At 35.8% G+C, this 19,106-nt stretch overlaps 1 long non-coding RNA gene across 1 annotated transcript; it reads left to right on the top strand.

The window, feature by feature from the left end:
• The first annotated feature begins 7,031 nt into the window (after positions 1–7,031).
• Positions 7,032–12,100, top strand: LOC144349981 (uncharacterized). The gene is made up of 3 exons (XR_013420118.2): positions 7,032–7,210; positions 10,930–11,112; positions 11,943–12,100. It is a non-coding gene; the product is annotated as an uncharacterized LOC144349981 (long non-coding RNA).
• The last annotated feature ends 7,006 nt before the right edge of the window (positions 12,101–19,106 follow it).

Raw genomic sequence — 19,106 nt, 5'->3', positions numbered from 1 at the left:
TATTATAACATATGCCCGATTTGGATACATTACGTGGAACATAGATCAAATTGCTGGAAGGTACCACTTTCACCTATTTAGTTAAACATACCTAAACTAGACTCAACTCAATAACTGTTTAAAAGTTACAGCTGCGAAATCTATGAATAAATAAACTGCATGCTAAGTAGAAACAGTCGGTAACACTGTTTTGTTTTAGAAGCATATTCATAATAATAAACGCTACAATGATTTAAGCTTAATGTATGTCCACTTCGAGGTGGCGCTCACACTGCACTAAGTACTTTCACATTATTCACAAAACATGTAATCATATCTGTAAATAAAGCTATGTTTTAAAGAATAAGATAATTGGTGTGCGGCTCGTTCATTCATGTATTAAACGGAACGGACTGAATAGCAATGTAGGATTATTATCGAATAGAAACTTGGAATCTAGTAGATGTTGAATACGTTTATGATAAGCTTTATTTAAAAGAATAATACTTTGGTGCTGGGAATTTCTAGAGTTACACCGGAATGAAAAACATGAGTTATTTGTTTACTATGTCATCGGGGTAGCAGATACATAATCCTACAACATGGTTAAACAAGACGCATTTTAGAATTACTTGTAGTCTGTTGCGATTCCGATGAAAAATTCGTGAAAAATAAATATATATTGCGTAAACGAGGGGTGAACGCGAAAGTCATGTTACAGCGAAATCCCAACAGACTTGCCATCGGTGTAAGCGCCCTCAAGCAAGTCTAGACGCATTTTATGACGACTCGCTTCAAGATATGTGCCCTCGCCCGGTAATCTTTCACAAATAGATCCCACCATGCCGGTATATTGACGACCTGTTAAGGCGTCATGCCACAATTACAATTTGAAGTAGCAGGATTTAAAGTGTACTGTAAAATACTTTATTTTCGCTTGGATTTAATTTTCGCTATTTTCACTGAAGGGATGATTCAGTGAAAATAAAATCCAGCGAATATATTTTTTTTTCCTATATTTCAACTCATCAAAAATTAGTGAAAATAAATTCCATACAAAACACCTAAAAAAGTATTTTCAGCGAAAATTTATTCCAGCTAAAATAAAGTATTCTACAGTAATTGGATCGGCTTCGTTTCTTTTCTTTTTTTTTCTTGTAACCAGAATATTAAGCCAAGGCGCCGGAATAAGATAAATGGAAGCAGTTCTATAGAAAAAATCAACTCTGGCAACCAAATAATTAACAAAACTAAAACCATTGGGATACTGGCACACATAATAAATTGTGTTAAATAATTGGTTCTCTACAGTAGTGGAGATCACATTAAATATGTAAGCTATTGAGAAAACACTGTATCGAAATCCCAGGGAACACTCATACACAACTTTCGGTCAATATACCTGTATTTGTCTACACAGCAAATTGAACTTGGAAATATAACTAGGACAGGAAAATTCTAACAATTTATTGTAAATGGGGTCACTGGACACATAGAGCCGGGAACAGCCACTGGTGGCGCTGTATAGTTTCATAATCTTTAGTGGCTCGCAATTCTCGGGCGGACATCCGGACATTTTCACCGCCTGGCAACCATCACGGTGAAAACAAAGGTCGAAAACTCCCAGAAAACAGTACTTTGTGATGGTTGTTGAGACTTTTCTGAACAATGTAACAAGATTACCCCTGCGTGTGCAGCGTATATACATTTGGTTGTTCGGGATTACTTCAACTTTTGTGCTGTTTTCTTGAATTTAGCTATTTTCACCGGTATGTGGTACAGTGGTAAGCGTCTTAGCAACGTGGAACGTCTTGTGGTGTAGCTCCGCCCCGAGGATAGTAGACTTATAGTATAAAGAGATGACCAGTCAAGTATGGTAGAAATCGTTGAGTTAAGGTCCAACATGTGTGATTCATAATACATGTTTCTATTAATAATCGCACTTTAAAATAATATTCATTGTGTACGCAGTGCGCATGTCTCAGGTTGTTCTCATCGATGCTATCACGGCTACATGTTGCACGTTCTATTGTGTTATTGAAGTTGACAAACGCTTACTCTCAACGACGTTGAATTGTATGCACTCGTAATACGCGTTTGTTCATGTTGCTTCAATCATGTTTAGTACCAGTTATTCGAATCAATGTCACCTATTACCCAACTCGTGATATAACTTTCGCCACAGTGCAGACTACTATGTAATGAACGTGCATTTAACTCTTACAAACATTTTATTGTGGAGGCACATGTTGTAAACTTGATTTTGTGAAGTCAGTGTTTTTTACGCAGAGACATTGGTCTATGAAAACTCGTATAGGACAGGTGAAGCCAGTTGTCCTACTTGCATGAAGTTCAACTGTAACGTTATTCGAGTCTGTACCTGGTCAACTGTTGTAATATATTTCATTACTAATAAATGGCTTAATAGCATCCACACGATTTGCTGACAATGGATGGTCCAATACCAACAATATGCTCCACCGCCTACAGGCAGCATACCCACTGCCACTTCGGTGCAATATAATGTACATTAAGGATATGCACAACAGCAATGTCAGAGTCAGCCAACACCCACGTTATATCACCAGTCAAAGCCATATTCCATCATGCTCAGGACAATATCTGCAACCACCTTTAATTTTAGTACAACAATAAGAAGCCTGTAGTGCTAAACACACGTGTTGAACCACGTAATATCTCCGTGTTTAGTGGTCAGCTCGATGGAAAGATATTCATAGAATAGTACGGTAGTAGTATTGAATGCCTGGCAGAAAATGGAGATCGGTTACTTACACTTGACCAAATCGATGATTAACGGTTGACCTGCTCAACTGGTTCGTAACCAGTCTTGTGATTGGTTCTTGAACAATTCTGAACAGGCCACTCCTCCAACTGTACTGTGCGTTCGGGCCAACCATTAATTATTTATAAATGGAGTCAATTTGTATAGTTTTCTTTATTTATCCTGCAGATATAGGTAATATATAGGTAAGGCTTGCGTGAAATTTGAAAAAAACAACTAATATTCTTCAATCTGTCATTTTTTTATAGATTTTATTTTTCATTCACGTTTGACAAATAAACTGCCAACAGACTCTGGTGTATCGGAAGTTGATTGCTCAACAGAGGTGTGAGGTACTTTGTTAAGTGAGGCACGCTGGTGACAAGAGGTGGACACGTGTTGAATTGCCTTGTCCATGTCTAGTGCAAAAATTAACAATGAATGATCGCTTCATTTGGAAGTCAGTCAGTCAGAAAGCCATCTAACAACTGGAGGCACTGCAATGCATTCGCGTGGTGAAGACAATGGGTAAATACACTTGACTACAAGTGGGTCATCTTGGAAATAGTTAACGTATTGGGGTAATGTCCTCAATGTTAATCTTTTAGATGGATACGTTCCATGAGAGAGACGGGTATGACTTACATCAGCGCATTTTGACAGGACCGTGTGTCATCGGTGACAATCCATATTTTATCTGAGCATCTGAGAAGTGGCAAGTACGATTCGATAATAACGCCGCTTTGGCAAGACAAAAACAATCGCAAAGATCATCTGACCATTGAGTTTTATCTTGGAATTCTAGTCCAATTGTTTGTCTTCCTGTGGGCAACAAAAGATGCAAACCTTGGTAGGACTCATGCTAAGACGTTATATGCACCTATAAAAGTATTCGCACCATACTACAGATCGTCTGCCAGTTCGGCGATGTTACCATCCTCAAGAAGATCAACGAGTATATGCAACACACTATCTCTTCCAAGCTGTCTAAGACCCTGGCATTCCCGTGGCTGAACGCACTGTCATGAATTTGTTTTTGCGTATCTGTTGACCGACTTAATTAGCTGATTATTAGCGAATTGCTGTGTTATGTCTGTCATCGTTCAGGCCTATTTGAAGTTTTGGACGGAACTTGGCTCAGTGATTTGGAACTAATTACGAAATAACCGTAGCTATTCGGATTAATTCTGACAGTTGGTATTCGTAGTTATTAATGTAGTGAACAATTAATCAAAAGATATGACGTATTCAGTGCTTAGTGTGATTGGCTTTATGATTGAAGGTTACGCCCTAGAGTCTTTTACTGTTTTGTAATTGGTTAGAGTTTTGAAAATGAATAAAGAGAGTTTTGAGTTGGTCTTGAAGAGTACTCCACGATAGACGCAGTCGGAGTCTAGAGCAATCCTGGAGAGCCTTGGGGCGAGTGTTGACGCAGTCTAAGAGAGTCTTGGGCCAGCTTTGCGATAGTTTTGCGGATATTTCCCCAGGGCGCTGTGTCTTATAGAGTGCTCCACAGACCGACTAAGACGAGAGTTGAAATGTATTTCGTTGTGTGTGTCTTATTTGACTGTGAAGCTTAAGTGACTTTCCCGATCCCATACCTCAAGGGGACGAGATATAGAGACGAGACGAGATTCCCCTGACAAGTGTGGAGAACCCCTCAGAGAGAATTACTCCCTGATACGACATAGACTTAGACACAGTTGAATGGGGTTGCTATACCACAATATTACTGTGACCTGTGCAAAAAGGGAATCTGGTAGAAATTTGGCGAAATGTGCTGTCCATGTCTGCATGAGGGCAGGTTGTGGCTTGCTGTAGCGGCCAACGTCTGTAAAGGCGGTGGCGAGGCAGAATTCACCATCTGGCTTTTTACTTAGAATGAAGGGTTTACATATTCCATGTTTACATGAACATTTTCTGGGTGAGCAAAAACGCTGAGCCCTTCAAGTTTATCACACTTTTGCTGCAACTCTGTTAACTTGTCGTGCAAGTACTGAGGGATACGGCCCTTGTGCTGTGGTGGTTGAACGGGACCCATGTTGACAACTGTTTGAAATGGATCAGAAACGCCCTTGTATCTTTTGATTACAGTGTTAAAAGCATCATCATAGTCATGGTGAAATGTAGCAAGGTTTGTCACCGGGTTAATTTTAACCAAATTTAAATAGTTTTTTTCTGAAAGAGCTGACTTTCGCCGCGATATTACCTGAGATGTAGTGACATGAAACATGTTCATTGCATTTCTAAGATTGTGGCATGCCAGACTGGTTGAAATCCGGATTTTACCAGATATAAGAAATGTGCCGATGTCCTTTACATTTAGAGATGAAAAACGAATATATGAGTCATCTTTATTCAATCAGAAATGGTTATAAAATTCACGATCATGTCTGAACGACGTTAAAACACACCGACGTTAAATGCAAAATCGTTGGTTCAATTAGTTTCAACTATCGTTTTTTAAACATAATGAAAATACTTTCGCCCTACTTTTGTTAAAAGAAGGGTAACGGGGTACACTATTCTAAGGTTATCAACGCTCTCCGTTAAATGTCCGATTAATGTACTCTCTGTGATATAATCGTCATGAGTTATGATGAAGATTTGGACAAAACGACAGATGTGGCAGATATTCCCGGTTTTAATCTAGTTGAAATATGTGAAAATGAATTATTTGAAAAACAAGATGTGTTCATTTTCGAGGACGACTTTAATAACTGCATCTAGGGTCGATAAACATTATATATATATATGAAATAGTAGTTCACAATTGTAATTCTTAATTAATAATTGATCAAATTTATACTTGACGTAAATAATTCAATCATCTCAGAATATTACTAATTGTTTACAACAGTATAATTTACTTTATCAAGAGAAGCGGTAAAATATGCCTTTATAGTTCTCACAACTTGTTTGCTGGGTGATCGTGACCAAATCATTCACGTAATGTGGAGAATGGGGTTATTGCGGGACTAAATTCCATCCGATTTTGATGGATAACAGATCTCCGTGGTTTCGTCCTGACGTTTGTGACGTGTGGAAGTTAATTTCACAAGAAATGCCATGTATCTAGAACACTGAATACGCTTCTGTCTCATCACATGTTCTTGGACTTTTAAAAACCGTTCTAGAATGTGTCATAAGTCATTGTTGTATCAGATCACGTGATATCAATGACGAAACACTGACTGTGTTTAGAAGAACGTGAAGAAAGGCATCGACATGTAATCTTGGGTCGGTTTGTATATCTCAGAAGATTCTATATATATAGATGCACAGAAAGATGTATTTTCATGCGTAGGATATGCATTGTCAGCGCCTGGAACGACAGACAAGTGACAGCCCAGTGAAATTACCTTATATAGACTACAAATGTCAAATTATACATTTCATTAATACAATGGCGATATCATCAATATTTGTGTTTTTTTTATATAATGCTATACATCCTCATAATTCCATTCTAAATTTTCAATTTTGACGAGATTCATTGGCTCATCAATCACCCACGAGTATTCTTTTCAATGTATATGAGTTGCAAGCCTTGGCCACGAAGTAATTGCACGGAAAATAACAATATTGATAGTATTTTAGGAACTGCAATCACATGGAGTGTATCTTTCATTTTATTTATAATTTCATCCGTGGTTTTTCTGTACTCGTAATCTAATTACTTTGCTATAAACACAAGGGATTGTAGATCATGGAATTTTATTAATTTTGAAATATTCCAAGTAGGTTCTTATAGACTGCCATGTAATTATAAGAAACATTAGGCAGGTCTTTATTTCCTAGGTAGAGAAACATAGATAGGAATTTCTTTACTGTTAAGCTTGTACGTTTTTGAATTACAGGAGGTATATTAATACGCGGATTTAAGGTAAGGCCAGGCGCAAGACCATCTCTTTCCGCACTGTCACCAGGCTGTCAATTTCAAAACACATTCAAAGCTTTGTAACGTGTGTAGAAAACCTTTACAGGTTATGTTTCATTTAATCCAGTACTAAATATCACGTACTTGAATATAATTGTGATTTGGTTCCAATAAACAACGAGTATTCACATTACCTCTATGGCTATGACCTCTATGTAATGAACTAATAGCTTCATTTGCCAAGAGAAAACACACGTTTTCACTTGTTTAACTGACGTAGCTACGCCAAGGACGTGATGCATATTGTTTGCATGCTTGGATACCACACCTGCCTTTAGTACCCAGGGACATACATCCGGGAACTTCTAATTCGCCTAATGAGACATTGAATTGAAAAGTCGACTAAAGGTTGCTACAGGAGAACGACGTCTTCTCTGCAGTGTGTACCTCTTAGAACAGGGCTTAAGAAATCATGGGTCGCAACCTTATTGGTATGGCGCTTATTTTCCTAACCGTAACGGTGTTATTTGTGGACGCCAAAAGGACGAAATCGGGCAAGTCAAATAAAGGTAGGTTAAATTTGTGGGAAATGTTGTTTTGTGTAGGGATTGACTGTGGGAGTAATGGAAGGTTTTAGAAAAACTGTTGTTGTTTTTCTTAATTATGTTCCGAGCTAAGTTATGTTTATTATGTTTATTATATTATGTAAAAAATATTTCCGCTCATTACAACATTATATAAACTTCCATGTCAATAACAAGTTATGTCTATATGTTATTTTGAAAATCGTATTGTTAAACCTAGAAAAACATCATCTCGTGGCGGAGATGACAATTAAATGCTACATATAGAAATGAGTGTGTAGAAATAAACTTGCCGGCCAGTAGTTAATTAATAAGAAATTATTACAGCTTAAAAGATAAATTGACAACGCACAATTAACGTAGTCAATTAACACTTGATTAATTAAAGGTTGTTGAAACCGCTTATTTGATATGAAGGTCGTTGGAGAAAATAAACAGAAGTAACTGATACATGTATTTGTGAAAATTCTAAAGAGCTATAAACATGCTACAGTTTATGCGGTCCTACGATGTACTAAGCAGTGTTTTGTATATTTATATAAATGAGTCGTCCAGTATTGTGTTTGAAAAGTTCATCTACAAAGCACTACACAATCATCTCAGTCAAGAAAACTATCAATACTAGTGAATATGGGTTTATATGAAAGGTCGTTCTACCGCTACTAATCTTGTTGAATACATGCATGACAACGTAAGCTTGTCACAGTGTTCTATATTTGCCGACGATGCAATAATTATTACTGTTCCACTTTCCATAACGTACGTGAGTGGTGTAAAACGTAAAACATAACGTACGTGAGTGGTGTAAAACGTAAAACATAACGTACGTGAGTGGTGTAAAACGTAAAACATAACGTACATGAGTGGTGTAAAACTTAAAACATAACGTACGTGAGTGGTGTAAAACGTAAAACATAACGTACGCGAGAGGTGTAAAACGTTAAACATAACGTACGTGAGTGGTGTAAAACGTAAAACATAACGTACGTGAGTGGTGTAAAACGTTAAACATAACGTACGTGAGTGGTGTAAAACGTAAAACATAACGTACGTGAGTGGTGTAAAACGTAAAACATAACGTACGTGAGTGGTGTAAAACGTAAAACATAACGTACGTGAGAGGTGTAAAACGTTAAACATAACGTACGTGAGTGGTGTAAAACGTAAAACATAACGTACGTGAGTGGTGTAAAACATAACGTACGTGCGTGGTGTAAAACGTAAAACATAACGTACGTGAGAGGTGTAAAACGTTAAACATAACGTACATGAGTCGTGTAAAACGTAAAACATAACGTACGTGAGTGGTGTAAAACATAAAACATAATGTACGTGAGTGGTGTAAAACGTAAAACATAACGTACGTGAGTGGTGTAAAACGTAAAACATAACGTACGTGAGTGGTGTAAAACATAAAACATAACGTACGTGAGTGGTGTAAAACGTAAAACATAACGTAAAAGTTTGTTTCAAAGTTAAATCAGAAGATATTATAAGCTTTACTACGTAACGTACGACAAGTACAGACATGGCGGCAATACAATTCAATGTGTTTTCCTAGTTAAACACGTCAGCGTCATTCTCACACAGTTATAAATAACCATTGTAGCCTCATAAAAAATAATAAAAAACTGACATTCTTATTTAGATTATACTCATCAAAAGATCTGTGTATGGTTGAAATAGTTGATTAGTTGGTGATGCTGCAATAAATATTGTCTGCAAAACAATGTTATTTTTTTTTATAAATTTCGTTTTAAGAAAAGTGAAAACTCGGATTTCTCAAAAAACAACTGATTTCTAATGTTTCCTAATGACATGACAAAAATTCGTCTTTCTGTCACCGTTTAGACTATGTATTGTCATGTTTCTTGAATATGAAATAATAATTATTAGTTTGCTTTCCAGTCATTCAAATTTGCGAAATGACCATTTTTGTCTATACTGGATATAGTTCTTATTCGTCCAGTAAAGCTTCTACATATATAGTATAGTCTTAAAGGTTAGTAGACTGCATGATCAATAAATGAAATTAAATAAGGATTGGCGAAGTACCTAAGTGCAACGATAGCAATCGCATTGATAACAACACGCTCAGCCATTTATTATTTACCTAAATGATTCTTCAGTGTATAATAGGTGACGGCACCGTTGTCCTTACTTATATTATCTTCAACAGCATGATGGATTGTTCCCTGTAGGATTATGATGTATTTTCAAACTCCGATGAGATAGTAATTTGTGTTAAGATGTGATGATTTGCTTCCCATATCTGACACCATGATTAAGCTCAAAATTTGCGTTATTGCTAAAAGATTGTCGTGTCACCTTTTCCATGTTATACCGAGTTATAGTGCTAAATTGGATCAAATGTACTTCGCATCCAGTTAGTGTTTGGTCAGAATAATGTGTATATAACGGACAGTATTATCTGAAAGTATAAAGGCGTTGCACCATGTCGAATTCAATACGGATTCCATACGACGAATGAACGTCAAACTAAATAATATAAAAAATGTGCTTAATTCATCAAGCAAATATTTTATGTAACAATAGGAATAGCTGAAACCGCAGTACATGGTAGATGTCATAGCTAAAACCAATATAGACGTCATAGCTAAAACCAATATTGATGTCATAGCTAAAACCAATATAGATGTCATAGCTAAAACTGATGATATTACATCAATTATCATACGTTGAACCGGATATAACACATTTAACTTTACAATACATCTAGGTAAAATAAATAGTCAATTATACGAGTTCTCGTCGATGGCCAAAAAGTCATAACTTTATATTTGTGTATTGGTTGATTATATGTCATCACTGCTATGATTGATAGATTCATCTTTAAGGTAAAGTGACAATTAATATGATATGCATCTCTTTTGTGATTGTGCCATCAAGGGATTTCAATGCAATTTTCTTCAATTTTAATCTGATGTAAAACAATGATTGATAACCTAGTGTAATTATGTTTTCCATCTTAAATTCGTTTTCATAGCGCACATATGCAAGGCCGGGAACCAGCATCAAATGTTCTCGCGGCGCCAATAAATGCGCAGTCGACATAAAAGGCGGTTTTCTTTACTTATTTGAAAGTGAAATCATTACAATTTAATTGTGTGTGTATACAGGCGCAAATGATGATTCTGTTTTAAATTCATATTTTGTATGAAATGACGTGACATCACGCTGCATGTTTTGATGGCTGGTTTACGAAGGCAAAATAGAAAATCAGACTAAAAATTGAAGACTGGGAATTTGTATCAACTGTCAACGTAAGAAATCCGGAAACCGGCTATAATATTATATTATATTGTGCATTTATAATGATGAGAAACCATTCACACTTATATCTAAAAACATTATAACTGGGACATCACCATCTATTGTTCAAGTAAACTATAGTGTTCAAACCACCTTCTTATTAATATTTAAAAATTGTGTGTTTAATTTTTATAAATTGTATTTCATGTAAAACTGAATCAAAATTTAATATTGAGCAATTACCATAATTACATGATGTTTAATTGAATATGAAAACAATAGTTCGCCGATAAGGGTTACTAGCTATTAAATAACTATTTCGCTCACACTGCATTGAATTAGTCCGTTATTCCAACTTATTTATTTTATATGGTAGTTAATACACAGCTATCATCACTTGGTGTATAGAAATCATGTTTTTCTACTTTCAGGAAAAATATGGAGAACCGATAACCGATGCGGAGTGTTGTATCCGCTTCAGAATGGACTTCCCTCTGCTTGTAACCCGTATGGACCGGCGCCATGCTGCTCGGAAGCCATGTGGTGCGGTAGTTCAAGTTCGCACTGTGACTGTAGACAGTGCATTGACTTCAGAAAGGTTTTCAAGATTAAACGTATGTTGTAACATCATTAAAAATTCAATATATTTTATCCTTTCTTGCATGGGCATCTGAGTCGTGTTTTACAATATACATTAGTTCAATTAATATGCTCGTCTGTGTGTTTGTGTGGAATGGTATTAGGTAATTTGTTTGCCAGATTTTACACGTCGGCAGAATTTGGCATACATATTTTTTCATCTTTGCATTGTTTTAGGCGCCCTGTTTAACAGTTATTTACTGCGCGTTGGTGTACTTGTTTAAAAGCTATTAAAATTCACCATTCACTCATCCTACTTTCTGTGCCTTGGAAAACTGCAATTATGTCACTAACACTTCACTGTATTTTTACGTGTTAAGCGTGACTAAGGACAATTCTTGGGGGCTCATTAAAGCGAAGCTCGCTATCTACATTGCATCTCATTATATTTAAACCAACAGACGCTTTATCTTCAAGTCTCAGACTTCACTGACCTCACTGAATTAAGGAATTGTCATGGCACAGAGAATGTGAGCGGCCCTTACAAATAGGAAGTTTTGTTCATCATTTGCGATTTATCCAATCTCGATCATGTGACTAAACTCGGACAAATACCACATTAGAATTGTAGATGACTCGTTACGTTACCAAATAAAATAATGGATTAGTATAGATTGCCTTATTTACTTTCACAAATATGGCTGTGACCACACAACAATATATAGTCAATCATTATTGTACATTTCTGCACACGTGGTATGACATAAATATACATTGTCATGCCACCCAACTATATGTGCGACGATCAGATACTGTTTGATAAGTTTGATTTGATACCAATAATAGAATATATGTTTTATTTCAGAATAATCGTGTTATCCAAAATGCGGTTTTCTCCTAAAGGATCAAGTTATTTAAACTCATGTCTCGCATATAGATACTGAAACAATGTGATTCGGTCCTGAAATAACCATATCGAACGTAGTGTAATAAACCAATAAAATATATCTGTATAAAAACATATATTTTCGGTTTTGTGCTTTTCGTGAATTTAATTTGTATGTTGATGTCAAAATATAGTCATAATTCAATTCACATGTCATGTAGCTGTACCTTAGATATGGATGACCGACGGGATCATTGAAAATGAGTGTCATGAGCCCCCTGACTTCTCCGTCACTGTGTTCACTGTCGCAAATACCATGGTTACAGAGCAAGGAAACAGTGACACAATGCCAAGAGGCAATGGAACACTATTCGACGGACAATAACAAGTAACGTTACTCTCGCTTCTATCAACATCTCTGTGGCCATTGTCTAATGCCTAGCAGTATATTTGTCTTGGTCCCATTTACTAGTTATGAGAATAGTATCATAATGATAGAATAAGAATAGTTATTAACATCAATCATAATAAATGTTTACCGTATCTATTTAGCAGAGTGCATTGTTTGTTCGATTTAATGATTCACGACCAAGGTCATAAAAATCAATGAGTGTTATAATATGTTTACATTACGAAGCTGAAATTATACACAATTTTCTGAACAAACAATTATAATCCGACACTGTTATATAGATACGATAGAATATTTGATATAAGAAATATGTACCCATAACAATAGCGGCATATTAATATTCTTATTACATACTTACAAAAATACAAATATATGTTCACTTAGTCCTATGTGATGATAGAAATTTTATTCTAATCCAAACAATTTCGATTCGTCAATTGTGCCAGTCAGACTTTTATACCCACAGTGCTTTGAGTCAAAGTAACCGATTATATGATCGCATATCATTAATGTTCGTGGAAGTCCCTATATTGAGTGATATTTTAGTTACTAGTGAGTTGATGCTATAATATGGAATTATGTGTTTATCTCTCAAAATCATACATAAATACACTGATTTGGTTATCGGAGAAATATAAAACGATTCCACAGGACATAATTGGGATAGCATTGTTATCACACACTGACGTGCGGGTGCTTTCAGGCGTTATTTACTGATATTTTCATACTGGCATACTGTGCACTATTAATCATTATAAATGATCACTATTAATATTCATGGTTTTTATGGTGTCATAGCTTTTCATCACCACAAGATTATTCGCAAATGAACTCATTTTAACAATAATCTTACAAATTTAAATAAATTTGTTTACTTATCATGAGAATGATTTATAACATCCATAATAAATCCCCACAACGTTATATTGGATCCGCTGAAGAGCCTAGACGCAATAATGGGTTCGACTTCGCCTCAGATATGATATTATCGTAGATTCTTCTTCTTCTCATTCTATAGGACACTATGGGGGATTCATTATTGTTGTTGTAAATAATTTTTGAATTAAACAAAAAATAAACACTCGAGTCGAATAATAATGCATTGAAAATCTATTCGTTATATTACGTATTATAACATGCTTGATCTTAATCTAGCTATCTTACTGGTTGGAATAGAGTTGTATATGCGACATTAAAATACCTGCATCCAAAACTAAATAAACTGTTTATCGTGATTGTGGATGTAACATCAACTGATCAGAACTGGTAATCCTGACACAAAATACCAATGCGAATTATGATTTTGCGAAATATTCCCCGTAATGTATAGGGCGTTCTTTCCTGCATACAGTACACTTGGTGTCATCGACGCTTTAGTCGTTGCCTGTCTTCTGTTTCGTAAATCGGCGTAAATGCAGAACACCCCCCTTTTACTTAGTCTTTCCTCGCAACAAGTAACAAGCTGTAATGTACTAGAACCATCTTATGCCCATTTTGTCTCTGTCTATTTACGCGTATGTTACATGTACTGCGTTTAAATATATATATAAATATATATAAAGTGCATGTGAATTATATTAAGCGTATTAAATGGCGTGACAATGTATTATACAAATACAATCTTAAATCCACCGGACAAGAGAAAATAATCAACTGTAGATATTTATACGAAAGACGAACAAGTTCAAAAACAAACAAACACAAACATAAGCACGCGCACGCACGCACGCACGCACTCACACGCGCGCGCACACACACACAAACACACACACACACACAAACAAACAAACAAACAAACAAAAAATAAAAAACTGACAATGATTCAAAAAAAAATCGACAAAAATGGTGCGTGCGATAGTAGACAATCCAAACAAATTGAAAATTCACAGTTAGCTATTTTGTCATAAATATTATTTTAATGAGTACACTCGAGTATTTGATTACGGATATAAAACTTCCCAGGTAAAGTAGCATAACCCCAAGTATCTTTACAACCATTAAGTATATACGAGTTCTGATTTATCATTTCAGATTTGACAGTGTTCATTTCCAACTAGCCTACAGAGGGTTTATGCAAATAACGGGACATCCGATAATGGTATGAAAAAATACAGAGATAAGAATTTATGACAACCAGTGATGACATACAATTTCAAGTCACCCATGTGTAATGAAAGATTACAATTATGTCACAAGTCAAACTGAATCATATAACTCACTGTAATGCAATCTAATGAGCACGGTTAAATTCTTGGATAGAAATGAAGACAAAGGTTTCGGTGACATTTCAAATCACGTATTCGTATAATTCTCGGTTATCCCATGATTGTATTAATACACTTATGACGATACCACATATTGCAGGAATATACTAGTAGTAACACAAGTAACAACCATGCACACACCTGAATACAAGGAGCGCTACGTCGAGATAGAGGATTAGATGCTGGGTGAGTGTAAAACCTAACACGTTATCTTCGTGTGAGTATCCAATGATGTGAATTAATCCAAGCGTATAATTTATTACCTGAATTTAATTTTTAAAATTGTAATAACGCAAATCTTCGTACTCTGCACTAATATAGTTCACAAGTAGGGCATACTAATGAAGGACCCGACACGGTCCAATCAACTTCCCGTTTTCATTACCTTTATATGGATGTTTTTCTTTTTTGGTTTTGTTTTTTGGATGAGTGGAATCTAAGTTCAATAAAATTATTTAAATTTTTTAGATGTATTTATTCCAATAAAATGTCAAACGGAGTAAAAGTCACTACTGTTTGTGATATGATCTGCGTGTAATCAACGTCGGTATTCACATTGGCTGGAATTTTCTATTACGCTCAAAAATCTTAAAGTCCACGGCTATCGCGAATGTATGGTGGATTTCTAGTGAATAACGGGATTAAATTTAACAAGCTCCTATCCAGCATTTTATTTGGAGGATTCGGCAGGTAAAGAAAAACTACAGTAATTACTAATCTGAATAAAATAACGATAGCTCACAGAAATATGGGGTAAATACATAAAATCATAGACAATAGTTATGTGTTAAATCAAAGCTTTAAAATAAGAGAATATCAAAGAATAAATTAGTTACTTCTACGCCAAATCAAAGAAAAAATACATTGAATCAAGCAGATGATGATAAACACTTGAACTGTTAAAGTAATTGGATGGTGAATTTGTAACTGTGTTTGTATTTATAGTCAGGATAATATTTGTTTGAGTTTCACTCCATACTCTATAAGCTGAGAAAGAGGTTCTCATATAACACGAATCAAAATAACATTGGACAGGGTTATATTCTTCACCCAACACTGGTTATTGACAGTGCCAAGATTATTTTCATCGTCCCTCACATATTGTCAATGATAAGTAATCCAAGGCTGACTTCCCTCACACTTTAAATTGCAAAAGTTATTTTCATTCACAAAATCATTGCGAACAGTTAACGAACAATGTTCTTTGTAATGTCATTGTCGTACAAATGCCTTTGACACAACAAATCTCAATACTGCTTCATAAAATGAACATATTTTATATCAGACATCGTTCTTAGCTTAACAAATTTGTTCCCGTTAATGTCGTGGGTTCATTACATGAGCGCGTATTCAATGCAAAGAAAAAAAAACAAAGACAATATTTCGTGTCAAAATCTGTATACAATTAATCCTTTTTAGTACTAGTCAACAGTGTTCAACGTTTTGGTTCACTGTCAGCATATTATTTTGTTAGAAAAACTATGAACATAAAAAAACATTTGTTTAAAAAAAATACTAAAAAATACCTCTAGACATCAAATACTAGTAATACCCTATAAAACGTTATGCGTATTGAGATTTATTATTTCCATATGACATTTTATTCATCATTTTACTCCCACCATATTTTTAAATACTTTATTCATTCTTGCAGCATACTATATCAAATATGTAAAAGCAGACAATATTTACACTTCTGTGAAGCGTTCTACATTAATCCAATTGTAATTCATCTGTAATAAAATACCATGAGGTGTAACACAAAGATCAGTCTTAGATTATATGTTTTTTATTTATAATAGCCATCTACTTAACATCACTGACAAGTTTACATTGTTTGCATATAACTTACGATAGAGGGCGTGCTATTTGGGTGTGACTATTGGCAATTGTATAAAGCGCTACAGTCGTCGCGCAGCCAATGTTGGAATGTTGTGGAAACAAACGATGTATAATGTAAGGCACATGTAAAGTGAGCACACACCATTAACACGAATTGAACTGCATTTCCTGTTAAATTCTGTGTACCATTTCTATGATTTTATTTGGTAACTCAGATTATGTCTCCGGGGGATGTCGGCAAGGACATTAAGTAGTATAAAATATCCTGTCCTGTAAATGCATAAACGTGAGTTTAATCAGTTATCGTAACAACCCACACCTAATAAAATCAATAGAGACCGCTGCAAATAACAAAGCAGTACACTACTGCATACGCTGGCTCTATCACTTACACTTCCTCATGTTTCATAACGGTAACAATAACATCATACCTTCAGTTTAAGATAACTTCCAGTTCCCTTCTTTCCTCAGAACATATAAAAGACATCATTCAGTCCAAGTTGTTGCTTCTTTAATGAATATACTCCCGACAGTATAATTCTGTTTTGAATGAGCATCTGTACTTAATTACTAAGTAGCAAACTACATTATTTTTCAATACTTGTTTTCATATTGTAATAATGAAATTTCTACATAATAGTTAAATAGTAATGTATTAAAAACTTGGAGGAGCTCCTTTAATTTATACGCAAAATTGCACAGGTGTGTGGTAATCACAGAGAACTAACGCCTGTCTAGAACTACGTCATCCATCCGTCATCTTACTAACTCCAGGATGGATCATAACAACCTGCATGTTTATTTCCATCTGCTGTTTTTGTTGAAAATATTAAAATAAATAACTTTATCGCTACATGCACAGTATGTCTGCCTACATGGTGACCTGTAAGTATTGTGTCTATCAAAGATGCATACTGTAGACGGAACACAAACGTGCCCTGTATATGAACACTTATATAGTCGGATGTTTTAGGTTGAAAAATTGCTACAAAATAAAAGCAGTTTAGAAGAAAAGTGTTGTAGTATAGTATACATAAGCACTAAAGAAACATGCATAGTGGGTGTTTTAGATTGATATGTTGCATATGTGTTTGTTTTGTCGAGTATTTCAAAGTAAAACAATTTCGAAGAAAAGTTTAGTTACTTTTATGAACTTGTGTACATGTCGTATATATTGACGAATTACATAGTAATCTTAGGTTAACACTGCTGGGACGACTGTCACACCTGTCTACTACCTACATATCATGTTTTCACAATCGTAGTTGATACTTAACACCTGACCATGGGGTTCATCTGCCTCACCCCATTGCCAGTCTTTTGTTCAATGTTATGTTTTAATTATCACTCTCATACTTATAGTAATCCTCTTTCTGCATTACACATTCAGTCCTTTGTTTCATTGCCATGCTTTGTGTTTAAGTACACATTCCATAATCTGCATTCTTGGTAACCATTCATATTTTGTATATTCCATAATCCTCTCATCCCCAACCAATCAATTCCCTGCATCTTGGTTATTTAACCACTAGACCAAGCATTCACTCATGTCACACGCAACGTAATATTACCGTAATTGGTATAGTACAGGTGTGATGGTTTAAATACCAAAATGACAACAGTAACAGAAAGACTTCCCTGTCGGCGATGATATCATGCGAACACGGAGCCAACAGATGGGGTTTCAACTGGTACTGGTATTATTATACTCTGCAAACATCAAGTACAATAACGCGGTAAAACTCCACTACTCCAATAACTAGATACTAGTACTTAAACTCCAATACAATTCAACGAGATCTCCGATCTGAACTCAGTACTGAACAACTCCTCTATATATACCCACACTGTCTATAAATAGACCATTACATCAGCATACATAATGAGTCTGGAACTTTCTACCAATTTCTAGAATGTTCCATTACCTTCTATTCAGTCATATCACACTTGCTTCATTGCTTGCTGTCAAACGATTTTTTTCCTCACAAACTTTGAAAGTTGACCATCTTCATTCATCATGCCAGCACAGAAGAAACGTGGAAGCAAACTCCTGCACGGTTTTCTCAAGACCAACAACCACCCCTACTTCGAAAAAACAGCGTGAAGCCACGAAGACTAGTAACCAACTCGCCGACAAAAATTCAACACCAAACCCCGCCACTATGACTAGTCCGCTACAAATCGTCTTGCTGTCACCAGCCTCCACAACGAGCCAACAATAAGCTGATAACTATGTCAGGGGTAAATTCTCTTCCTCTGTGTTCTCCACACTTGTCAGGGGGGAAACTCGTCTCGTCTCTCTATCTCGTCCCCTTGAGGTACGGGATCGGGAAAGTCACTTATACTTTACAGTCAAATAAGACACACACAACGAAATACGTTTCAGCTCTCGTCTTAGTCGGTCAATCGAGCACTCTATAAGACACTGCGCCCTGGGGAAAAAATCCGCAAGACTATCGCAAGGCTGACCCAAGACTCTCTTAGACTGCGTCAACACTCGCCCCAAGGCTCTCCAGGACTGGACTCTCTCAAGGCTCGCCCCAGGACTCTACTCTTGACTGCCCAGGACTGCGTCTATCGTGTTGTACTCGTCAAGACCAACTCAAAACTCTCTTTATTCAGTTT

Source organism: Saccoglossus kowalevskii, chromosome 14 (genome assembly GCF_978046115.1).
Source record: "Saccoglossus kowalevskii chromosome 14, keSacKowa6.1, whole genome shotgun sequence".
NCBI classification, from domain to species: domain Eukaryota; kingdom Metazoa; phylum Hemichordata; class Enteropneusta; family Harrimaniidae; genus Saccoglossus; species Saccoglossus kowalevskii.
The sequence above is the reverse complement of the archived record's forward strand: the minus strand, read 5'-3'. Positions and strand labels throughout refer to the sequence as shown.